At 46.6% G+C, this 26,886-nt stretch overlaps 1 long non-coding RNA gene across 1 annotated transcript in view; it reads right to left on the bottom strand.

Moving 5' to 3' along the window:
• Positions 1-551: 551 nt before the first annotated feature.
• LOC144827172 (uncharacterized) overlaps positions 552-26,886 on the bottom strand; it is a 50,130-nt gene continuing 23,795 nt past the window's right edge. The window contains exons 2-3 of the long non-coding RNA XR_013610058.1: positions 1,570-1,949; positions 552-949 (exon numbers count right to left, since the gene is read on the bottom strand). This is a non-coding gene — a long non-coding RNA (uncharacterized LOC144827172). The remainder of the gene's footprint in view (positions 950-1,569; positions 1,950-26,886) is intronic.

Genomic DNA, 26,886 nt, shown 5'->3' with positions numbered 1-26,886 from the left:
TTGGAAAGAAATCCAGGGAGGTGCCAGAGAGTCGCAAAAGGAGGATCTGGGAAGACATACAGCACAAGGTGAATGCTGTGGGTGTCACACCCCGGAGTGTTGAGGACCTCCGAAAGCGATGGTACGACCTGCGGCTGCGCTCCAAGGAGAAACTAGCTGCCAGGCTTGAGCAGTCCAGGCTAACAGGTGGTGGGGCATCATCTGTTTCAGATTCAACACCCCTGGAGGAACTGGTGGAGGGGACCCTGCTACCAGAGAGTGTTGGAGGATTGGCTGATTTGGACAGCTCTGACCAGCCAGCATCTGCAAAAGGTAAGAACCATGCCCTCATACCCTTAACACCCCCCAACACCCCCCAGCAGTGACCCAGGGTCAAGATACCAGATAGTTAGTCCAGTGCAGGCACACAGGCAGACCCAGCAATGCATCATGGGAGATGTAGTCACATGTAAATCAAAGTTTAAAATTTGCAGGAAAAATTGTCAAACATGTATTCTGCCAGGCTTGAGAGTTAAAGAAGACACCAATGTACTTGTTAGAGGTGTGAACATTTTATTTATACAGTGCAAGTCAGTGAAGTTAATTAATGTGTGCTGTTCTGTTCACAGCACCATCTTTGACACAGCCCTCAGCCAGTGTGACAGTCACTGAGTCAGGACAAGCAGACCAAGATGTCGACACAGAAGGGGAGGACAGCCCTGTGACCAGTCACAGACGTAGAAGGCAACCCATAGTCAGACCTCTAGCGCCAATTCAGGATGACGAAGAAGAAAGTGGGGAAATTGCACCAAATGTGGACACACAGCCAGAGCGACAGGGACCATCAACACAACAGCATGTCCCACGGAGTGCAGCCAGGCGCAGACGACGCACGGCCAACCTCTTTGATGAGCAAGGCGAAGAATCAGTGTATGCAGGACTGGAACTCAACATGTTGCAGGTGCAGCGCCTGCAGGCGAAAAACATAAAACTCTTACAAAGGGAGATGAGGGAGGGCTTACGTGCACTAAGGAATGACATGAAGGATGGCCTACAGGCCGTATGTGAAGAAATACGTTCTGAGAGAAGTGCTAGGTGCAGACGTTGGCAACGTCAAGACAGGTACACCCGGGCCATCAACCGCCTGGCAGCCACATGTAGCATCCAGGCCAGGCGCAGCATTGAGATGCAGCGCCAATTCAGCCATGCTGCACAGGACATAGCTAATGCGCTCACACAAGTGACCACTGCTGTGGACGAGTTGCGTCAATTACGCACAACTGGGTCGGGAGTACTGACTCCAAGCGAAGAGGACAATCAGTCAGTTAGGAGCAGCAACACCCCACCACCAACCTTAGAGAGACGCCGTAGTGGGAGAACCAATAGGGCTACACCTTCCACCGAACATTACCCTGTGCAGCATCCAACTTGTGAGGCACACCTTTACTGTTTAGAGCACTGTGAATGTAACAAGTGCTAAATATATCTTGTTTGAATATTGTACCTTTTGAGTTCATACATATCCTGCTATTAAGGATTAAAATCAACATTCACACTTACATGACTTGGCATTGTGTAGTTTTTTCTTACCTAGAAATAATTGCGCGTAATCTCATCACGCCTCTGGCGCCCTGCCGCTGCAACAGCTCTACCAGCTACCATCCGTCCAGCTCCAGGCCCCTCCACATCAGAGGATCCTGAGTCACTCAGCTCCACTGGTGTCCCTTTTCTCGTGGCAATATTATGGAGCATGGCACAAGCCACCACTATTTTACAGCACGTGTTGGGGCTGTATTGGAGTGCACCTCCACTTTTGTGGAGGCACCGGAATCTCCTTTTCAGGATCCCAAATGTCCGTTCGATGGTGCCTCTGGTAGCAATGTGTGCCCTGTTGTACCTGCGTTCACTTGCATTGTTGGGATTGAGGTAGGGAGTCAGGATGAAATCCCGTACTGCATAAGCACTGTCACCTGTGGATTAGATAAATATATGTTAGCCTGTGACATGCACATGGTAGTTGGTATTAATGGCCCCTATGTCTGAAGGTATTTACCGAGTAGGTATCCCTCGCCAAACTCCCCTCTTGAGAGTCTACAATATATCCCACTGTGTCGGAAGATGAATGCATCATGTGTGCTGCCAGGGTACTTAGCTACGATGTCTGTGATGATGTGTTGTGCATCACACACCACCTGAATGTTCAGTGAGTGGTAGCATTTACGGTTTCTGAAGATGTGTTCATTGCCTGAGGGGGGGGATATAGCGACATGTGTCCCATCTATGCATCCTATCACGTGTGGGAAATTGAGATCTGATAGAAGTCCTGCTTTGTCTGTGCTATTGCCTGTGGTGTGCTGGGGAAGTAAATGTGATGTGCCATCCTCTGAACCATGGCATCTAGGAAGGCATGAAAGAATCACGATAGGGCACTTTGTGACACCCCTCCTGCAGAGGCAATAACCCCCTGAAAACTTCCAGATGCCAACAAGTGTAATGAACACAGGACCTGTATTTCTGTGGAGATGGCATTTGTCCTGCGTGTGGGGTGTTCAAGGTAGGGTCTGAGTTCTGCTATTAAATCATTTATGCTGTCTTCCTCAAGCCTGTAATGTGTGTAGAGCTCCTCCCCAAGGCGCTGGGAGATGGTCACGCGCAAACGGAATATCCTCTCCTGCCGTAACCTCCTCTGTGCAGCAGCTCTCAAACGCATCCTCCTTGCAATGATGTAAAGCCCCGCCATTGTGGCAAACAGTTTTTTGAATTCAGAGGCAGCTTAAATAGTTTGCACCTGGTTACCACCTGCTCCTACTTGGTGGTAATTGCGATTCTGTATTTAGCGAATTTCAAAAAAATCGCTATTTGCGAATTTTTCATACATTGCATTGCGATTTATTTTTAGCGAAAAATGCTGATCTGCGAATTTTCAGCGAGTTCCTAATTTAGCGAATATGAGTTAGCGATTTTTGCACAATTGGAATTCGCTATTGTGCAATATCGCTATTTATTCGCAGATTGGGACTTCTCGCACACGAGGGAATCGCATTTTTTGCGATTCCTTATTTTCGATGCGTTTTGCATTCATACATGCTGATGAGCATTTTCGCATTCGCAAACCCGGAAATTCGGCGAATTTCGGCCTTTGTGAATGCGAAAATGCTTGATACATATGGCCCTATGTCCTGCAGTGCTATATTTGCCAGCAGATGTAGGGTTCCACCAATCAGAGGCCACCACAAACACCACTACTGATTTCAGACAGACCTCTCTCATGTGTCTATTTGAACAACTGTGGCCCCTTAAATTCAGACGGGGCTTACAAATACATCTTGGTGGCAGTGGATTCATACGCTAGATTCCTATGGGTTTGGCCCCAGCGCTCAACTGACGCTCGAACTGTTATAAAGGAATTGTGAGCCTTCATCGGAACATACGCAATTGGCACGTTACATTCCGACTGTGGCCCTGCCTTTAGCTCTAGGGCTTACATGGAAGCCATGAAAAGTATGGGCATGGCCTTGCGGTACTCCTCCCCTTAACATCCCAAGGGAAATTCGGTGGTGGAGAGGAAAAACCGGGACCTAAAGCAATCCTTAACTGCCAGGGTATTAGGTGCGGGTCAATCACCTTTACGGGGTCCAGAGGGCACTCAATATTATGCCAAGAAAATCCTTGGGAGGATGTAACCCTTATGAAATCCTGTTTGGGACAAGAATGTGGGTACCTGATCTCGATTGTGCAGACACAGTGTCGGATGCAGAACCATTTGAACTGAATGACCATTTGGCTGCTTAACAGGAACTCAATGAATTCTGGGAGTTACAAAGCAACGTGCAAGTGAAACGCACCACCACTGGGGAAGTTAAACCAGTTCCGGCAAAACCTGCCTGGGTCCCGCAGATTGGGGACCTGGTCAGGGAAAAATTGTGGACAGAAGAGAGTTTGGGCCATCTTATAGAGCACCTGTGCCTGTCCTGGTGGTTGTGGGAACAAGAAAAGTACTTCTTCCGCCTCTTGCCGGCAAAAAGAAAAAAGATTTGTCTCCATTGATCTGATAAACCGCATCAGGTGGCCGACTCTCAATGGTAGGCTACGTGGGGTCTTGAGTAGCCGCAGATCTCCTCTTGCTACTAGTCAGAAGTTCAGATGGAAAGAGTAATAACCTTTCAAGACTCCACTACACAAAGTGAAGGAGTACCAAATAATGGAGCGCAAATCATTCCAGTTGAAATTGGAAAACATCAAGAAGAAACAACAAGGCAAACTGTAATATGGCCCAAAGATGTTGTCTACATTAATGTGCCTTCAAACAACACATCTGCCAGTTCTACAAAACCTATAGAGCTACAAAAGATAGATCGAACTGCGTCTGACTACTTCATCAACTTTGATGATTTCTCCTCAGATCCAAGTGAACCTAATTAAACGCCATTCATTTCAAAGAAAGAGAAAATCTACCAACTCTATCTTTTGCTCAAAAAGACTTACTTAGCGTCACCTTGGTTTCATATTTGGTTTGCAATAGGGGTAGTATACCTATTAATTTGGATTGGCACAGTGACTGTCTTTTTTATGCTTCTGAATGGACATTATCTCCCAGAATTCCCCGCAGTACAATCTGTGAACCTGATCCTGAAACCACAAACATCATCACACAGTGAACAAAGAGACTTATCCCTAGTGAACATTACAGAAACTCCTGAACCTGATGGTATAGATGGATAAAGTTTCATGTGATGTTTAAAATTATTAAAATGATTTCATTACTCCAGTACACTCTCTGATGATTGGGACATTGAAACAGCAAATACTATGCTTTTAGATTTAGAACAGTCTGCTGCTTTCTCTTACAGAGAATTGTATGAAGATACAACTGATTACGAGACCATATTTTGTTAGCAGCATTATGGTCATCATTTTTTGCATAGAGCAAGTGTACCACGCACTGCTAACACATGCCATCAATGGGAACATTGCCCAACACCACCAAAGGGTAGTTCTGCCACATTCGCACAGAAATTTGCATACTTTTCAGCACTCAGTACATCAAATCCAGAATTGTTTTACTACAGACTTGCACAGACTAATGCAACAACGAAGATTATGCTGATTAATACTAAGCTGATATATTCAGCATCTTTTATCTCCCAACTGTCTATACAGGGTTTCAACTACTGGAGAGACACCATTGACACAAAATCTATCTGGGGACAAGAGAGTGGCAGGTTTAGTGAACTGAGGCTTTATTCAGAGCTTGCCTCATACCATTACGGATGATTTTCCTGAACACAACAGTGCAACTGACTACCTGTAACGGATTTGCAAAAATTAAAGACCTCAGAACACCGAGCATCCCCTCACCCACGCCAATTAAGGGTACCTCAAATAACACACTTGAGGGGACACATGGTAGAATTACATACAATTCATCATTTCCTGATTGGAAGGGTTGGTTGGTTTGGCCTGTAGACACGAATATGTGTAACTTAAGATTCAAGGGTACCACCGAAGGCTTTAGTATCCATAGGCCCGACTAATGCTATGTACACGTAGACGACCCAGGGGTAGTGACCTCCTATAGTGTCGGGAAGTTGTGCCTAGAATGGCTAAAGACATCGACCTTTTCACAGGTGAAACAACACTTGTCCCTTCTGTCAGACAACATGGATATTAGGGATTTCTTGTTAGGTCCTCAAGAAACCACGTAGGAAACGCTTCCTATATGCCATCTATAATGAGGTTTGGAAAGTCTCCCAACAGGAAGCTGTTGAGAGAATTTGTGAAATCAATAGAATTAACCTAGAAAAGGCCTTAGCCGTGGTAGACAACGGCATGACCACACTCTCAACTTGTATTTTTTCACTGGGCAACATTGTGTCCTCACTATTGACATAACGGAACAAGATCTGTCTATTCTACAACATGGGCAATCTCAGCTGCGCGCTATTATGCCTTTAAGCTGGACGCTTCAATCATTGCATTCTGGCCACGTTCCATGACGATACATTAAAGACACAAATCTGCTTTTGGCTTATAATCTGACCGACAAACAAATGACCATGGCACGCAGAGATGCGAAGTACACCATGCTGCTCATTGAAAAACTAGAGAAGTTACCTTTTAATGTAGCAGAATCACCATCTACGGAATGGTTAATCCATGGCTATATCACACTGCCAATCACAACATTCCAATTACAGTACTGCCTGAAATATTACCCAGTAGGCAGGTATGAAGAATTGGTTGAAGGGTACATACGAGAAACCTGGGAGTTGCCATACACATAAAGGTGCAGAAACAAGGACAAGGTGGTTTGCTTGAGTGGTTCAAACTGCGAAAAGGTCTTGAGTAGGTCTTTAGTGTGTAAGGAAGTGTCGCTTCACGGAGCGTGTAATGCGTCAATAGCGAACTTGTCCTGCTACATGAAGGGTTCCCCAGCTGATGTAATTCATCCAGTTTTTTAGTTACTTTTCAACGGGAGTTACTTGATGCTGAATGACCAAGGATGCTGTGGTATGACACCCGGCATTGCTTATCTAGTGACCGTCAACTCCAGGGTTATTTGTTCTAAGCAAGTATAGTTTACCCCAGCTCGCACAGTTAGGGAGGCACCATTGTGGCCTTCACTGAATGTTTCCAACATAGGGGTTGATTCTCTGAGCAGACTGAAAGCCATGTTATTTCAGCAAGATGTGGCCTTAACTTAAGTCCGAGAGATCTTTGATCTCCAGGTTGCAAGGTCCTCGGCAGAGATACAGGCTTTGGCCCGTATGAACCTTCCGCTCCATTTCTGAGAAATGGTCCATCGTATCTTTAACATCACATCTGTTAACCACCTTTCAACCCATTTTCGGAGTGATTGCATCATTCATACACTCCGTACTTGGAAGCATTTTAGGAGGGCTTCCTTTGGTCATGCTTTCAGTGGCGGGCATCCTGATTTTAATTCTATTGCTTCGCAATGGATGTCAACATCACTTGAGACATGGAGAGAATACTGTCCTGAGCGATTGGTATTCTTCTTGGGTATACCTCGGCTTCAAGAGCTGAGTGAGCATCGGTTCCTGTCTTTCAGACCGGCCTGGCTTGACTGCATTCTGCCAGTATTCTGCTCCCTCTTTTGTGAATTTGGACTCATGTTGGACCTCTGTCTGACACTTGCATCGGTTGCGCCACCAGACATAGACATGCTCCTGGCTCCTTTGCAGGCACATTTGCACAGTTGTCCACAGCGTATTCCCATGTTGATGATGGTGTTCTCTAGAGCCTGCACCGGACGCTTCACCTCCTGTTGGAACGGAGATCCGCTCTACCACTCCATACTTGGAAGCATTTTAGGAGGGCTTCCTTTGGTCATGCTTTCAGTGGCGGGCATCCTGATTTTAATTCTATTGCTTCGCAATGGATGTCAACATCACTTAAGACATGGAGAGAATACTGTCCTGAGCGATTGGTATTCTTCTTGGGTATACCTCGGCTTCAAGAGCTGAGTGAGCATCGGTTCCTGTCTTTCAGACCGGCCTGGCTTGACTGCATTCTGCCAGTATTCCGCTCCCTCTTTTGTGAATTTGGACTCATGTTGAACCTCGATCTGACACTTGCATCGGTTGCGCCACCAGACATAGACATGCTCCTGGCTCATTTGCAGGCACATTTGCACAGTTGTCCACAGCGTATTCCCATGTTGATGATGGTGTCCTCTAGAGCCTGCACCGGACGCTTCACCTCCTGTTGGAACAGAGATCGGCTCTACCACGGATGTGCAGGCATCAATCTCAGTCACACAGGCATCTAATTCTTCCACGACGGCTGCCGTGGGAACAGAGATGACCACCTCTGCTCACTTGATATCATACTGGAAGTTCTGGAGGGTCTGCCTCTTGCGAATGGCATGTTCAGCGATGTTGATGCTTCAGCACAGGATTCTTAAACGTTTGACACATTTTTAAAACATTTACCAAATTGAAGGTCAAACTGCCTTTGTTTTCATTATTTTTTTCTCTGCTCTGTCTAAGCGTAGTGACTTTCAAGGTGCTGAGAGAAACAATGCGAATATATAGAGGACCTTTTAGGAACACTTTTAGGGAAAATGCATTCTGCTTTTATGAACAATTTTTAAGACCTTTTGAAGTGCTTTTTAGTATGTTTTAATATTAATGATCTTTATGCCTTTTTATAGCATTTACTTTAGCATCACCTAACTGACCTTGTTGACCTTTTGATGAGGAGTGAGTGTCATGTCCTTTAGGATTGTCCCATCGTGTACATACCAATTACATACATTTTGTCCCGTCCACACAGCATAACTGTTCTACACAGGTGACCTTTTACCTAGTAGATTCCTTCTGTCTTTTCGACAACAGGCTCTCGGTACCCTTTTTTAATTCCTGTACCTGACATACATAAACATGTCCTTAGGCACAGCAGATTTATACTGTATAATGGTCACCACTTTTTTGTATCCATGGCCAACAGCCAGCTATGCAGGAGTGTTTTTGTTTAGAAAAGGATTGGCGAGGGATTAGTGAATGTTTTCAAAACATATTGATTCTAGAAGTAAACCTGGAGTGACCACTTTAGTATAAAAGACCCTCCCTCCCTCATACAAAACAGAGGAGAATTCCTTTCAGGCTGGACCGAGACTCTGCAGACTGATCCTTCGACAGGCAGAGACTTGACATCCCTTGGGGGATGCCATCCTCGAAGCAGAGACGGGAGCCTTCATTCTAAATCATAAGGTGAGCGGTTAGTATTTCCCCGGGGAATTCTTGGCTCCATTAGGATCTATCCTGACATTTACATACACATGCTTCACCTACATATCTAGGCTAGGTACATTTAGGTAGGCTATGCATCGTAGGAGTACGGCAATGGTATTGTTTTATATAATCTGCTTTTATTCATCCTATTAGCATTCGGCTAGAAATGTATTTACTATTTATGATATTGGTGCTAGTGATCACATTTATCTGCTCCTGTCTTTTTTTTTTTTTTTAAACAGATTTTATTGTTAAATACACAAGATATGCAGAGCCCTGCCATCCAAAGTCTACTGCCACAATCAATGTATCAGAATCATCGTCAACAGTGTGTAAAATGAACAATATCACCCCCCCACATAGAAATAGCAGAAATAAAGGACATACAACCCACCCCCCAATACCCCCCTCCCCCACCTTGCGCAGCCGCCGTCCCACTAGCACTTCAGAACAGTCACTAGCCATAAGCACCACACACCAAGAGTGACATTGCACAGACCAGCACAACAGGGAGTTGGAAGGGTGGCCTCTTCAGGTGGTGGGTCCAGGTCCAGGCCCCGATAGTCCGCCCACCTCTTCCATATCTTGTAATGTTTACGAGGACAACCCCTGCCTACAAACACAGGCTGCTCCAAGCCCATACTAAAGTCCAGGCCATTCCTCCAGGCGGCAAGTGACGGGGCCCGGTGCGCCTTCCATGCCCTCGCTATGTCGCGCTTCGCCAGCGCAAGACCCAGGAGCAGCAGGTGTCGCTTATAACGGTTGCCCCCCACCCCCGCCATAATATGCAGTAGCGCCAACCTAGGGTCTTTCTGGATCTCCCAGGCCAATACCTCCGCCAAGCAGCGGTGCACCCCCTCCCAAAACCTTTGCAGCGCCGGACATTCCCAGATCGTGTGCAGCAGCGTACCCTCCTTGGAGCCGCATCTAAGGCAGTCTGGTGTCGCAATCATACCCGCCTTCCATAAGCGCTGTCGAGTATAGTATGTGCGGTGTAGGTACCGGAATTGAATCAAGTGTAGACGAGTGGAAATCGCCACCCCTCTAGGGCTCTCCAGGGCCTCAACCCAATCTTCCTCGTCCAGATCACCGACGTCCTGTTCCCAAGCAGCCCTAAGACCGACCAAATCCGATGAGCAGTGGCGCACCAGCGTCTGATATATACGAGACAACTTCTTATCCGGCTGCTCTTCCATAAATATCTTGGCCTCTAGAGGGCTGAACTCCGGGAGCTGTTCCAAGCCCACCAGAGAGGGCGATAGAGCATGGCGAAACTGAAGGTATCTGAAGAACTGGGCGCGGGGCATCCCAAATTCCTCCCGTAGCTCCGCAAATGATTTAAGAACGCCCCTCAGAGCAGTCAACTGGGGCTACTGCCCATTGTTCCACAGGGGGGTCTCCTGGGTGAGTACATTCCACCACCCCATTCTACGCAGCGTCTGTCTCCATACATGGAAGACCACTTGCGTGGCCGCAGAAAGAGATCTCTGCCGTGGCGCTCAGTATAGCAGTGCATGCAGAGAGGCTGTGCCCATCAATATCCTCTCCACGGTGTAGGCCGGATCCCCCCTATCCCCATACCACCAGTCGTTCAGCACCAAGAGATGCGCCGCTTGGTAGTAGGAGAGTACATCAGACGTGGCTAACCCCCGGTGTATGTAGACAGGAAACATGTCCTCAGGGCCACATGCGCTACACCTCCCTCCCACAGGAAGCTACTCAATGCCAAATTGAGCTGTGAAAACCAGCGAGGCGGGATCACGTGCGGGTGGTTCTGCAACTGGTACACCAGCCGAGGCAGCGCTACCATCTTAAAGATGGCAGACCTGCCCTGGATCGACAAAGGCATCTTCGTCCAAGTCTTAAGATCTTCACGCATGCGATCCCATACCGGGACAAGGTTGCGATCCCGGGACACCGCTGCGTCCTCCGTTAAGTATACACCAAGGTACTTCACCCCGTCTGATGCCAGCTGCAGTCCCGACGCCCAGTCACCCCCGTCCCGCCCGCCACCCAGCAACCACAGCGTAGATTTGCCCGGATTCATGTACAAGCCGGAGGTTTCGCCAAATATTTGCAATATGCGCAGGAGTCGTGACCCAGAACGGGCCAGGTCAGTAAGAAAAAACAACACGTCATCGGCGTACAAAGCAATTTTGTCGCCGTGGTCCGTAGACCACCGGAATCCTTCAAGTTGAGCATTGATGCGCACCCACACCGTGAGAGGCTCCATGGCGAGCGCGAATAAATATGGGGAGAGAGGGCAGCCCTGTCGCGTCCCCCGCAAAACTGGAAACGAGCGGGAGGCCACCCCCCCAATCCGCACCGATGCCGTGAGGCCAGTATATAGCAATTGGACGTACGTCAAGAATCGCAGGCCAAGGTTAAGGCGCCGCAGCAGGGCAAACAGATACGTCCAACTCAAGGAGTCAAAGGCCCTGTCCATGTCCGCCAGGAACAACGCCGCCGGTTCCCCGAGGCACCTCCAGGCAGACACCGCAACCTGGGCTCGTCTAATGTTGTGCCGGGTAGCCCTTCGCGGCATGAATCCTGCCTGGTCCGGGTGGACCAGGTCAGTGATGTAGGGTTTGAGCCTCGTGGCCAAGGCCTTCGCAAGGATCTTCGCCTCAGTATTCAACAAAGAGATCGGGCGGTATGACTCGTGACTCTCCGGGGGTCGTCCAGGCTTTAAAAAGACCACGACCTCGGCATGCCGCCAATCTGGCGGAAGCGCCCCATTCACGCACGCCTCCTCAACCACCGGAAGGAGATGAGGGCCCAGCTGGACCATAAAACGGCGATAAAACTCACATGGAAACCCATTGGGGCCCGGTGCCTTACCCGGATTCAGTTCACCTAGAGCTGCTCCCAGCTCTTCGTGTGACAGGGGCCGGTCCAAGAGTTTCCGCACCTCATCCGAGACAGCTCTCGGGGGGAGATCGTCGATGAAGCGCTGGACAACGTCAGCCTCCAGGCACTCCCGAGGCGCATACAGCCCCTCGTAATACCCAGCAAAGCTCTCTGCCAGTGCCGCAGGGTCGAGGATGGGCTCCCCCTCTGGGTAAACAATCCGTGGTAGCGGTTGAGCATGCATGATACCCTGACACATACGGTGCAGCATCTTACTGGACTTATCGCCCCACTGGTAGATCCGACTACGGGTGGCGAGCCATGCCTGTCGTGCCTCATCCATGAGAATCATGGCATATTGCTGTTGTGCCAGAACCAATTGTCTCCTGACGGGGCCGCCCCCATCCTCTCGACTCCTGCGCTCCAAGGCCTCTATGTCCGCTTCACGCCGCACCAGTTCTTTCCGTTTCTCCCTTCGGGCCGCTGCGCACCAGGAGATATCTATGTCTCTCAGCGTCGGCTTCATGGCCTCCCAGAGGACAGTCGGGGAGTCCACTGATCCCGTATTAGTGGTCAGGTACCGGTCAATTTCAATCGTCATGTGTGCCCTATAGTCCTCCTGCATCAGGTGCCAGGCCGACAGTCACCACCGAAATGGCCGCCCGGCCGGGCCCACATTGAGCATGACAGTCACCGGTGAGTGGTCCGAAAGCGCCCGCTGCAGAATCCCCGCAGATAGTATCCTGTGAGCCTGTGTCCGTGGTAGGAAGATGTAATCCAGTCTGGAGAAGGAATCGCATGCCGCGGCAAAGTACGTGTATTCCCTATGCGCCCCGTGTTTGTACCTCCAAGTGTCCACCCAGTCAAGCCCTGATGCTAACGCCTGCAACTTGGTAGTGGGGCTCCTCCCAGTAGCAGGACCCTCCCCCCCAGGAACCTGGGTCGCTGCCGCACTATGCCATCTGTCGCAGTACTTATCCATCACGTCGTTCCAAACCCCCCCTACTACGGACAAGGCACCGGGCATGGCACCCCAAATAGACAAAAGCCTCTCCACCAAGGACCACTGTAGTGGCGGCGGAGCGTACACACTACCAAGAATCACTCTATCACCACCAATGTCCCCCTGTAGGAAAATGTACCTACCCTGTGTGTCAGTCCATACGCGCTTGTGTACGTATGGCACTCTACGGTGAATAAGGACCGCCACTCCCCTTGAGCCCCTCGCGAATCCAGCGTGAAACGCATGCGTGAAGCCAGCGCACTGAAGACATTGTGCCTTTGTGCCTAACAGATGAGTTTCTTGCAGGAACAGTACATCTACCCACACTCTCTTAACGAACGGAAAGACTGCCCCCCGCTTCACCTTGTCGAGCATGCCCCTCACATTCCAACTCATGATTCGCAGCGAACCGGGGCTCATCCACCCCCCTCCCCGACAGCGGACATTGAAGTAATAAAGCATGGACAGACCGTGCGTCCTCCTGGCACATTTGGTGCAGTACATGGCCATTGATGAGCAGCAAAGCATGCGCAAGCCCCCCCCAAACTCCCAGTCCCCAACCCCCAACACCCCACCCCACCCCCCTCCCCGTACCTCCCAAACATGGAAGCACCTGTCGCGGTCAGAATATGGCCTGGTCTCCAACAGGAGGACCAGAACCACGTCCTCCAAGGAATCCCCGTGCGCCAACCCATAAGAACTAGGCTGTCACTCCCACCCTCCCATTCCAGTAGGGGCAAGGTCCCAGCCCAACGCAATAGTGCACCTGAGCATCAATACACATCCCATACAATGAGTCGTGACACAGGTCCCACAGTAATCAAGGAGCATCAGTCTGCTGTCCCCGTGTGGCTGAGCCAGAACGCGAGCCCCTGCTCGAGTGCGATCTTCTGCGACGCCGACGCTGACTCCTGAGGCCCTCCCGGGCGATATCACTTGAGGAAGAGTCCGATTCCCCACCCTTGGCCATGTTGAGTTGTATCTTCACTGTTTCGTCCGTCCACTGGAAGACCTCCTCCGGAGTGTCAAAAAACAGGGTGCGGGACTGGTAGATTACCCGCAACCGCGCCGGATAGAGCAGGGCGTACTGGAGCTTGAGTCCACGGAGTCGGGCCTTGGCCGCAAGGAACGATTGATGCTGTTGCTGCACCAACCTCGTGTAGTCTGGGAATATGAGGATGTTAGAGTTATCATAAGTGAGCGTGCCCTTAAGTCTCGCTTGCCGCAGGATGGTGTCTCGATCAGAGTAATTCAAGAACTTTGCTATGATCGGTCGTGGTCGCGCTCCCACCGAAGGTTTCTGTACCAGCGCCCGATGGGCCATTTCCACCACAAAGCAGCGAGACAGTGTGTCTGCCGGGATCCAGCCCTCCAGCCATTGGGCCGGGAAGCTCTCCATCCTGTCCCCTTCACAGCCCTCCGGAAAACCAACAAAGCGGAGGTTGTTTCTCCGAGCGCGCCCTTCCGCGTCTTCTACCCTCATGGCCAGACCCTTCTGGATCTTTTCCATGGCCGTGACCTTTTTCTTCAAAACAGTGACGTCGTCCTCTACCTCCGAAATACGGGCCTCCGCACCGGTGATGCGCTCCACAGCGTTCCGCAGGTCCTGTCTGAGAAGGGTAACGTCGGCTCCAACCGCGCCTATTTTGGTGTCTAGCATGTCCCTCAACTGCGTGATTGCTGCTAGTAGTGCCGCATTGTCAGGCGCTGGCGCCTGAGAACCCCCAGGGCCCGCCGCCTCCGTAAACTTGTCCATCGGCCCCTGCTTGCCCTGGCCTCCTCCGGCTCCATCTCGCGTCATATCTCCACTCCAAGGACCACCTAGGGCCAGGCGCGTAAGCCTAGGGTATAGCAGGCAATCGTCCACGGCGGGTCACCAACTTCAAGGGCCACACTCGAGTCCACCGGCACCCGCTATCAATCCCACAAGGTCCCTGACATGCTAGGCCACAGGCAGGGGCACTCTCTCTCCGAGGGGCCAGCAATCGGCAATGACAACGCCGCGTCAAGGGCCCCCCCACAGGTGCCGAGCGCTGCTTATCCTTCCCACCGGGGCCCGATCTAGCCCCCGAAACACACTGCCTCCGGGCAATCCCCACTCACCACTGCTGCAATGGTACCACCGGTCAGTGCCACCCTCCTCTCTCGGTATCATGCAGAGCTGGGTCCGTCTGCTCAGCTATGGAGATCTTCACCATATGGGGCCCAACTGGTGTCCCCCGGCTCCTGTTGGTCAGGGCAGGCCAATGACTCACGCCGCGTCCGCTGCTCGATGCCGTCAACCGGTTGAGCAGCACCATGATAGTGAGAGTGTCCCAAGATGGCGGCCGCCTCTCCGAGGAGTCTTCTCCGATGTCTGCCCTCACAGCTCCTGGCAGGGCGCCACTTCCGCTGGCGATGGTGTAGCAGCAGTGAGGCACGGGGGGGGCCCTGTTCTCCCAGACCCCCGGCCGTGCTCCGGCACCGCGTCTCGCTCACTACCGCCGCCGACAGACTCACCCGGTCCGGGCGGTGCCAAAATCGAGGTCCCGGCTTCTTGGCCTCATCGGATCTTCCGGGACCTGCCGCGTTGCCGGGCCGTCACGTCGTCACCAGGGCCGCCACCCTGCCGGTTATGTCGCCGAGCACAGCCCGCTGGAACAGCAGCATAATCCCCTGGCAGGGAGCCCTTATGGATGCCCAGGGCAAGGATTTAGAGGTAGGATATTGATAGGCTGGTCGGAGCTCAAGCTCTAGACTACCGCCATGATCGCCGGCCAAGCCACGCCCCCACTCCTGTCTTTTGATTGTCACAGCGAATATGTTTCACACTAGTCTGACGCTTGACCAATAAATAATTATTGAAACCATTCCAATTGTCACTCTATGTGTACTCTGAAAAAAGTAAGCACAAGTGACTGAGCGAAAGATACCGTATTGTTATCCACGATACCTGAGAAATCAGGGTTGTCATGTTCAGTGGTTGCCAGAAACACACACACCGCTGTAGAATGCACGGAGGTGGTAGCGGCACCGTCGAGCCAGCCGGTCTATCTGCTGACTCATCCTGTGGGGATATCCAGAGTCTGTCTGCACACCAAGCCCTCAGTTTAGGTCATCCAAAACATGCAGGTCCTGGCGGTTCCTAGGAACTACACGACGATGGTGTTTATTGGTTGCAGTCCTCTGGAGTAGGTGTGGTGGGGACAGGTGTCTGATGGGGCCCTTGAATGAACCAACTCTATGGCAGTGGCGGTTTCTTGTGGGGAGATGACGGGCCATGTGGTTAGCATTCGTTCTTTTTATAAGATCAGGAGGCCTTTGGCGAGGTCTGTTGGGTTCGGTTGAATTTTCAGTAAATGGTGGTGATTTCATGGCAAAAGAATTGAGAGAGATTGTTGCAGATGTCCTGCAAGGGGGTTTGAAGGAAGGATGGTTTTTTAGATGTCAGAGGAAGGGCGCACTGCCAGTATGGAAGCACTGTAGGACCAAGTGGAGTGTGGTGCAACTGGGTGAGTGGATAACCATATAACCACTCAAAGGAGAAGCCAGCAAGCTGGACTAATCCAAAGTAACAAGAAAAAACATACCCTATGCACACACTTGACAGGTACAAAATGGAACAATGTCCAAACGCAAATGTTCAATATAATGCAGAGAAACAACAATAATAAGCAAATTGTTATAAATAAATGAATAGGTGTCAATAAAGAAGTCTTGATCTCTTTTGTCTTGATCTCCTTGTTTTAATCAAACACAGCTTGTGAACAACCAGCCGACACGTGTTTCATCGCATCTGGCGAATCTTCAGGGCTGGAAATAATACAGAAAACAAGGAGCTATACTTGGGGATATGTACATTTGTAAGTTCGACCTTGAATACCACTTCAGGTCAGCAGTTGAGACAAGCATCACATTGGATAATCTCATGCATAGGTCAATGCCCTTGAGATGGTTGTGGGAAAACATCCTTTAGTGTGCTAAGGTGCTCAAACTTAGCTCATGTATACCATGCATTTGAGGTGAGCCGTCGTGCACTTAAGCACCCTAATTGTTGACGTGAATTCGCGTGTATCACTTGTGCTGTTGTTTCAAAGTTGTGCACGGTGAAGTGCTAAACTAAGTTCTATGCCGATGTGAGAGATCATGCGTGCAATAGGTGCTCGGTGACACAGTAGTAGAAAATTCCGACACATACCTCCATTGGTTGTGTATGGACTATGCGGTCTGTCGTGATTAATAGAGATGGGTAGATTTGGAGAAACAAGAGAAGGAATGAAAATGGGAAAGAAGGGTGGAAGAAAGGAAGAAAGGTCGGAAAATTAGATAAATAAAGATGTAAGTAATTATAGATTAATCACGTGACTAGGCACAGACTTAGGGTTTGCTCTAGTAAATCACAGTAAAGATTAAGGTTCTTTTCATCAGTAAATTCAGAATAAGAATTAAATGGCGATATAAAATAAAATAAAACACGGAAAGCTCACCGCTCTTCCGGTGATACTTCCGACCCGGAAGGGCCCAAGACCATCCAATTCTCTATCAAGAAGTAAAGCGCAATGGCTGCAATAAAGTTAAGAAATATATAGTTTTATATAATTTTGGTGTTGGGAAAGTGGATTAGTGGTGGTAATCATAGCTATCATTATAGAAAACGAATTGTAATAGGTGCCTTCCTATGTTTGCGCTCCTCTGGTCTGAGGATTCAAACTGCACCAAGTGATTATATGTTGGACAACATTGCAACAGCTCCTTTGAGCTAGCATAAAGATTTCCCACAACAAGGTGCGTTGGGATTGCTGACAACCGTGAAACATTTTTATTCCTTTTGTTTAGTAAAATGACACCACATTCTATTTGCAACGCTCAAAGTATTTAAAAAGTAAAAATCACTTTTTTAAGTGAAATCCTTTAAAGACAGGAATTGCCGTTCTCATTCGGTGTGTCATATTACCTTGCAAGCGTAATGCGCTTGTTGTGGGTCGCCCGGGGGAAGGTATAGATGTCAGTCACTTTGTATCTGAAATACGATATATGTGGATCATGTTCGGTTGAAATATAAGCATGCTGGCACAAAGCATGTATCTCTACGTTGTACTCGGGACATGAATTCAGGCAGCCTACCTGTAATTCTAATATGCCTCGATCAGTAGGGATTGTTCCATTGCCTCGTCCAGACTTGGTGTCTGTAAGACAAGCAATCCGGGCAGGCGGGTTAAAAACTCCAAACTGTGGATAGTAGGCAACAAATCAGGCCCCCAAGAAAAATTTCGCGGTAGCTTTACCTTATGGACGTCTTGTTTCTTTTCTCTTCTCCCGGGTCTCCGTGTTCGAAGTGCGAACACGTGACCCGGAAGTGCAAGTGCTTAAGTAGCATCCGGCCCCCTGCGTGACGTAAACGTCATTCAGGCTGGACCGATTTAAAGAGATAGAAGCAGTAGAGGGAAACCTGGACAGGGGTGTGCCTACATCAAAGTTATATGTCAATTAGGTTTTACGGTCATTTCGCCGAGAAAGGACTGGTTGTAAGATTCTTGTGAGGGGCATACCTTTTGTTTATCATTAGGTGAAGTAGTGTAAGCAAAAAGTATAAAGCATTGTAGGTGACGATCCGCAATATGCGGTAGGTGAATATTATCGCAAGCATGGTGCTAATAGATTGCATGCTCAGTGCCCTATTTAATCTGTCAGTGAACAGAGATTAGTAAATAAACTAGGAAGATGTTGCAACAGTCTCGCATATTCTCACAGCGGTTGTGGAAAAACGTGAAACGATCTCTTCCCAACCTCTCTTACAAATCTAAGAATCTCATACGATTAGTCAGACCATCAAAGAAAACATCATTACTGAAGTATAACCAGAATGCAACCCATGGGTTACACTGTGGTTATCTTTGCAATTATCACATTTATATGAAGTAAAATTACATTCGTTGTTAGAAAGGCGAACTCGAAACCTAGTAGATACCTCTATGACAAGCAACGAATTCGGTAGGAGTAAAAAAAAAACGTATAATACATCAAATCGTTACATCATAGTTGTTATGTCAGTACATAGTAATTTGATCTAAACTTTCTTTAATGTTATTCAGGATTTCAGTCGCCTAAGAAAAATTGAAGCTCCGAATCAAAGTTGAGGCCTAAGCCGACTGCGTACATTTTCATGATCCACAAGGCCTCCGTTCGTCTTAATTTCAGTTCTCTATTGCCTCCCCTGTTTCCTGGGTTTACTACATCAATGCCAAAGAAGGAGACAACTTTCTCACTCTCAGAGTTTTGGCAACCTGCCACATGCAGTGCTACAGGGTATTTGGGATCTTGCTTAATGATTGCCCTCATATGTTCCGAAATTCTGTCCTTGAGGGCACGTATGGTGCTCCCAACGTATTGTTTACCGCACTTACATTCTATGATGTAAACTACGTATTTGGTGAGACAGGTAATGTTGGTGTTTATAGAAAAACATTCACCTTTGGGATTCGAAAATTGTTTTGTCTTGTGTTTGGCCCACCTGCACATGGCACAGAATCCACATTTATAAAAACCCTTGCTTTTAGTGGAAAGCCAATCTGTTGCCTGTAGACCATGTGGTACAGTGGGACTCAATCTGTTTCTGAGCGTATTGCCTCTCCTGAAGCAGATCTGGGGCCTGTCTGTGATAAATGGAATCAAAGATTTCTCATTCTTTAATATTCCCCAATGTTTATTCATGCTTTTTCTCAAAGTGTGATGAAGAGAGTTAAATTCAGTGATCAATCTAATTGTGTTGTTTGTGGGCAAAGGTTGTTTTCTAGGTTGCAAAATGTCTGTTCTTACAGTTTTGTTGATTCTCCTTTCTGCTTGTTTGATCACGTTATTGGCGTAACCTCTTCTGGAGAACCTGTTTTTCATGTCATGTACGCAGTCTTTGAATTGGGATTCCTCACTACAGAGCCTTCTGGCTCTTAGGAATTCACCATACGGTATAGACTTTATCTGGTGAGGAGGATGGGAGCTATCTGCATGTAATATAGAATTACATGAAGTAGATTTTCTAAAAAGCTTGCTATGTAGAGTGTTATCTGCCACATACAGTTCTATGTCTAGAAATTCAATTTTGGTCTGACTATGCGTCATGGTGAATTTGATTTCCCACGTATTACTGTTCAAGTAGTTGAAGAATTCCATGAGTAGTTTTTCTGAGCCTGACCATAGGAGAATGCAATCATCTATATAGCGTCCCCAGAAGATTATAGAGTCAATGTATTGGGAGCCCTTATCCCCCCAGATAAGATCAGATTCTAAGTTACCCATGAAAAGGTTGGCAAACGATGGGGAAAATTTAGATCCCATCGCCACTCCCTTCTTTTGGCGATACCATTTTTTATCAAAAACAAAAAAGTTGTTATTCAACACCAATTCCATCATTTCTGATAACATTGCCGTATGTTGATACAGTGAGGCTGGTCTGTTACCTAAGCATCTATTCATAGCACGCAGTCCCAAATCGATATTGATGCTAGTATATAAGGACACAACGTCCATAGTGACAAGAAATGTATCTGGTTGCCAATGAATATCAGAAAGAATGCTCAGAATATGGCTGGAGTCTTGAATGTATGAAGGAAGATTGTGTACTAAAGGACCTAGAAAGAGATCAATGTATTCAGCCATCCTTTCGGTAGGACCCCCTATGCCCGAGACTATTGGTCTACCCGGAGGGAAGGGCTGGTTCTTGTGTACTTTAGGGAGTGTGTAAAGCCAAGGATATGTGGGTCGGAAAATTTTGAGATATAAGTATTCTTGGTCATTTAATAGACCTGATTGTTTCCACAGCAATAATTTGTCATTGATTTTAGTTGTCAAAGGACCTATTGGATTGAAGGGTATTGGTTCATAGCAGGTGGCGTCTGCTAGTTGGCTGTGAATTTCTCCTTCGTAGTCAGTTCTGTTCATTACTACTACGTTGCCGCCTTTATCGGCCTCTCTGATAACAATGTCTACATTGCTACTGAGAGAAGTTAAGGCTGCTCGTTCTCCTATTGTCAGGTTGTCCAGATATTTGAAAGATTTTGCTACATTGTTAGTGTTAGTTTGATCAATGTCTTCTAGTACCCTCTTGTAAAATTGATCTATTGTATTACCTCCTGACAGTGTAGGTGTCCATCTAGATTTGCTTTTTAAACCACTAGATACACTGTAGTCTGGGTCTATGTCAAGTTCCATTAAAAGTCTATCCATGTCGTATGGTGAATCTTCCATATCAGTAATTGACAAGAGTAAATGCGTAGCTTGTACATCTTTTATTGACAAAAAATCATCTGTATTAGCAAGCACAGGAATATTCTTACTACCTACATCAGTGCTGGTTTTATCAGAAAAATGTTTTTTCAACTTTAAATTTCTAATAAACTTAAACAGGTCTATTTTAAGTTTACAAAGATCACCTGTAGCATACGGATTAAAGCTCAGACCTTTGCTCAACAGTGAGATCATATCTGAGGTAAGCTCATGTGAGGAAAGGTTGATTACTTGGACTTCTGTCTGGTTAGTTGGGTTCAGTTCCTGGTCGTGCCTGATCTGAGCTTGCTTCTGTACTCTGTTCTTTGGTCTCCTACCCCTACGGGTTTTGGATCGGATGGATCTCTCTGGACTGGGAACCTGTTGCCTCTCCTGATTCTCTGAACCTCTTGGGAAAAAGTCGCCACACTGCCAGTGGCTAGGGTTTCTGGTTCTCCACTGCTTAGTCCAGCACTGCTGATGGAGGCATTGCTGGACGAGACTGAACTAGCTCCTGCTATAGATTGATTGCTAGCATTTCTAGTTATATTATTTGGAATAAGTAGATCATATTTACTGGCGTAGGTGAATACCCTGCCTTGTTGGTAGTCATTTTCATCTCGTTTGAACTGTCTTGCTTTTCTATTCTTAATGTCACTTTGTTGCTTGAGAAGGATATCATCTAGGATATCGTAGTTCTTCATTGTCGCTTCAGGGATGTTCAAATCCTTAATTTCCCGTTCGACCACAGCAATATCTGCTTGTAGCTTAGTAACTTTGCGGTCCGAACTTTCAATCAGTATATCTATAAGGGTTATTGAGTTCAATGTGAGTGAATCTTCCCACTTTGACATAAGGTCCGTGTCTAAGTCATCATAGGTGGGAAAGATTTGACCTCTGAGGCCCCTAGGTATTCTTTTTAGTCTTAAGTATTGTTTAAGAGTAGTGCCGTCCCACCACTTCGCATTCTCCTGTTTTTTGAGGCGTTCAAGTTTGATAAACTTGTCTCTAAGGCCTTCCTTTCGTGGAGGATTCGTGCTGGTGGTGGCAGTTATGGTGGACATGCCTTTCGCTAGATTATCAAAGAGTTCCTCTGCTGCTTTACCGCGATCCATACGAGCAAATTCTATTTAAGGTCTAATAGAAGCAAACAATTCGGGTAAGATTGTATGTAGAGTGCTAGGCGGCAGCCCTGAGCTGACTCAATAGATTTGAAGGAAGGATGGTTTTTTAGATGTCAGAGGAAGGGCGCACTGCCAGTATGGAAGCACTGTAGGACCAAGTGGAGTGTGGTGCAACTGGGTGAGTGGATAACCATATAACCACTCAAAGGAGAAGCCAGCAAGCTGGACTAATCCAAAGTAACAAGAAAAAACATACCCTATGCACACACTTGACAGGTACAAAATGGAACAATGTCCAAACGCAAATGTTCAATATAATGCAGTGCAGCACTTCGAACACGGAGACCCGGGAGAAGAGAAAAGAAACAAGACGTCCATAAGGTAAAGCTACCGCGAAATTTTTCTTGGGGGCCTGATTTGTTGCCTACTATCCACAGTTTGGAGTTTTTAACCCGCCTGCCCGGATTGCTTGTCTTACAGACACCAAGTCCGGACGAGGCAATGGAACAATCCCTACTGATCGAGGCATATTAGAATTACAGGTAGGCTGCCTGAATTCATGTCCCGAGTACAACGTAGAGATACATGCTTTGTGCCAGCATGCTTATATTTCAACCGAACATGATCCACATATATCGTATTTCAGATACAAAGTGACTGACATCTATACCTTCCCCCGGGCGACCCACAACAAGCGCATTACGCTTGCAAGGTAATATGACACACCGAATGAGAACGGCAATTCCTGTCTTTAAAGGATTTCACTTAAAAAAGTGATTTTTACTTTTTAAATACTTTGAGCGTTGCAAATAGAATGTGGTGTCATTTTACTAAACAAAAGGAATAAAAATGTTTCACGGTTGTCAGCAATCCCAACGCACCTTGTTGTGGGAAATCTTTATGCTAGCTCAAAGGAGCTGTTGCAATGTTGTCCAACATATAATCACTTGGTGCAGTTTGAATCCTCAGACCAGAGGAGCGCAAACATAGGAAGGCACCTATTACAATTCGTTTTCTATAATGATAGCTATGATTACCACCACTAATCCACTTTCCCAACACCAAAATTATATAAACTATATATTTCTTAACTTTATTGCAGCCATTGCGCTTTACTTCTTGATAGAGAATTGGATGGTCTTGGGCCCTTCCGGGTCGGAAGTATCACCGGAAGAGCGGTGAGCTTTCCGTGTTTTATTTTATTTTATATCGCCATTTAATTCTTATTCTGAATTTACTGATGAAAAGAACCTTAATCTTTACTGTGATTTACTAGAGCAAACCCTAAGTCTGTGCCTAGTCACGTGATTAATCTATAATTACTTACATCTTTATTTATCTAATTTTCCGACCTTTCTTCCTTTCTTCCACCCTTCTTTCCCATTTTCATTCCTTCTCTTGTTTCTCCAAATCTACCCATCTCTATTAATCACGACAGACCGCATAGTCCATACACAACCAATGGAGGTATGTGTCGGAATTTTCTACTACTGTGTCACCGAGCACCTATTGCACGCATGATCTCTCACATCGGCAGAGAACTTAGTTTAGCACTTCACCGTGCACAACTTTGAAACAACAGCACAAGTGATACACGCGAATTCACGTCAACAATTAGGGTGCTTAAGTGCACGACGGCTCACCTCAAATGCATGGTATACATGAGCTAAGTTTGAGCACCTTAGCACACTAAAGGATGTTTTCCCACAACCATCTCAAGGGCATTGACCTATGCATGAGATTATCTAATGTGATGCTTGTCTCAACTGCTGACCTGAAGTGGTATTCAAGGTCGAACTTACAAATGTACATATCCCCAAGTATAGCTCCTTGTTTTCTGTATTATTTCCAGCCCTGAAGATTCGCCAGATGCGATGAAACACGTGTCGGCTGGTTGTTCACAAGCTGTGTTTGATTAAAACAAGGAGATCAAGACAAAAGAGATCAAGACTTCTTTATTGACACCTATTCATTTATTTATAACAATTTGCTTATTATTGTTGTTTCTCTGCATTATATTGAACATTTGCGTTTGGACATTGTTCCATTTTGTACCTGTCAAGTGTGTGCATAGGGTATGTTTTTTCTTGTTACTTTGGATTAGTCCAGCTTGCTGGCTTCTCCTTTGAGTGGTTATATGGTTATCCACTCACCCAGTTGCACCACACTCCACTTGGTCCTACAGTGCTTCCATACTGGCAGTGCGCCCTTCCTCTGACATCTAAAAAACCATCCTTCCTTCAAATCTATTGAGTCAGCTCAGGGCTGCCGCCTAGCACTCTACATACAATCTTACCCGAATTGTTTGCTTCTATTAGACCTTAAATAGAATTTGCTCGTATGGATCGCGGTAAAGCAGCAGAGGAACTCTTTGATAATCTAGCGAAAGGCATGTCCACCATAACTGCCACCACCAGCACGAATCCTCCACGAAAGGAAGGCCTTAGAGACAAGTTTATCAAACTTGAACGCCTCAAAAAACAGGAGAATGCGAAGTGGTGGGACGGCACTACTCTTAAACAATACTTAAGACTAAAAAGAATACCTAGGGGCCTCAGAGGTCAAATCTTTCCCACCTATGATGACTTAGACACGGACCTTATGTCAAAGTGGGAAGATTCACTCACATTGAACTCAATGACCCTTATAGATATACTGATTGAAAGTTCGGACCGCAAAGTTACTAAGCTACAAGCAGATATTGCTGTGGTCGAACAGGAAATTAAGCATTTGAACATCCCTGAAGCGACAATGAAGAACTACGATATCCTAGATGATATCCTTCTCAAGCAACAAAGTGACATTAAGAATAGAAAAGCAAGACAGTTCAAACGAGATGAAAATGACTACCAACAAGGCAGGGTATTCACCTACGCCAGTAAATATGATCTACTTATTCCAAATAATATAACTAGAAATGCTAGCAATCAATCTATAGCAGGAGCTAGTTCAGTCTCGTCCAGCAATGCCTCCATCAGCAGTGCTGGACTAAGCAGTGGAGAACCAGAAACCCTAGCCACTGGCAGTGTGGCGACTTTTTCCCAAGAGGTTCAGAGAATCAGGAGAGGCAACAGGTTCCCAGTCCAGAGAGATCCACCCGATCCAAAACCCGTAGGGGTAGGAGACCAAAGAACAGAGTACAGAAGCAAGCTCAGATCAGGCACGACCAGGAACTGAACCCAACTAACCAGACAGAAGTCCAAGTAATCAACCTTTCCTCACATGAGCTTACCTCAGATATGATCTCACTGTTGAGCAAAGGTCTGAGCTTTAATCCGTATGCTACAGGTGATCTTTGTAAACTTAAAATAGACCGGTTTAAGTTTATTAGAAATTTAAAGTTGAAAAAACATTTTTCTGATAAAACCAGCACTGATGTAGGTAGTAAGAATATTCCTGTGCTTGCTAATACAGATGATTTTTTGTCAATAAAAGATGTACAAGCTACGCATTTACTCTTGTCAATTACTGATATGGAAGATTCACCATACGACATGGATAGACTTTTAATGGAACTTGACATAGACCCAGACTACAGTGTATCTAGTGGTTTAAAAAGCAAATCTAGATGGACACCTACACTGTCAGGAGGTAATACAATAGATCAATTTTACAAGAGGGTACTAGAAGACATTGATAAAACTAACACTAACAATGTAGCAAAATCTTTCAAATATCTGGACAACCTGACAATAGGAGAACGAGCAGCCTTAACTTCTCTCAGTAGCAATGTAGACATTGTTATCAGAGAGGCCGATAAAGGCGGCAACGTAGTAGTAATGAACAGAACTGACTACGAAGGAGAAATTCACAGCCAACTAGCAGACGCCACCTGCTATGAACCAATACCCTTCAATCCAATAGGTCCTTTGACAACTAAAATCAATGACAAATTATTGCTGTGGAAACAATCAGGTCTATTAAATGACCAAGAATACTTATATCTCAAAATTTTCCGACCCACATATCCTTGGCTTTACACACTCCCTAAAGTACACAAGAACCAGCCCTTCCCTCCGGGTAGACCAATAGTCTCGGGCATAGGGGGTCCTACCGAAAAGGATGGCTGAATACATTGATCTCTTTCTAGGTCCTTTAGTACACAATCTTCCTTCATACATTCAAGACTCCAGACACATTCTGAGCATTCTTTCTGATATTCATTGGCAACCAGATACATTTCTTGTCACTATGGACGTTGTGTCCTTATATACTAGCATCAATATCGATTTGGGACTGCGTGCTATGAATAGATGTTTAGGTAACAGACCAGCCTCACTGTATCAACATACGGCAATGTTATCAGAAATGATGGAATTGGTGTTGAATAACAACTTTTTTGTTTTTGATAAAAAATGGTATCGCCAAAAGAAGGGAGTGGCGATGGGATCTAAATTTTCCTCATCGTTTGCCAACCTTTTCATGGGTAACTTAGAATCTGATCTTATCTGGGGGGATAAGGGCTCCCAATACATTGACTCTATAATCTTCTGGGGACGCTATATAGATGATTGCATTCTCCTATGGTCAGGCTCAGAAAAACTACTCATGGAATTCTTCAACTACTTGAACAGTAATACGTGGGAAATCAAATTCACCATGACGCATAGTCAGACCAAAATTGAATTTCTAGACATAGAACTGTATGTGGCAGATAACACTCTACATAGCAAGCTTTTTAGAAAATCTACTTCATGTAATTCTATATTACATGCAGATAGCTCCCATCCTCCTCACCAGATAAAGTCTATACCGTATGGTGAATTCCTAAGAGCCAGAAGGCTCTGTAGTGAGGAATCCCAATTCAAAGACTGCGTACATGACATGAAAAACAGGTTCTCCAGAAGAGGTTACGCCAATAACGTGATCAAACAAGCAGAAAGGAGAATCAACAAAACTGTAAGAACAGACATTTTGCAACCTAGAAAACAACCTT

Source organism: Lissotriton helveticus, chromosome 4_1 (assembly GCF_964261635.1).
Source record: "Lissotriton helveticus chromosome 4_1, aLisHel1.1, whole genome shotgun sequence".
Taxonomy (NCBI): Eukaryota; Metazoa; Chordata; class Amphibia; order Caudata; family Salamandridae; genus Lissotriton; species Lissotriton helveticus.
The sequence above is the reverse complement of the archived record's forward strand: the minus strand, read 5'-3'. Positions and strand labels throughout refer to the sequence as shown.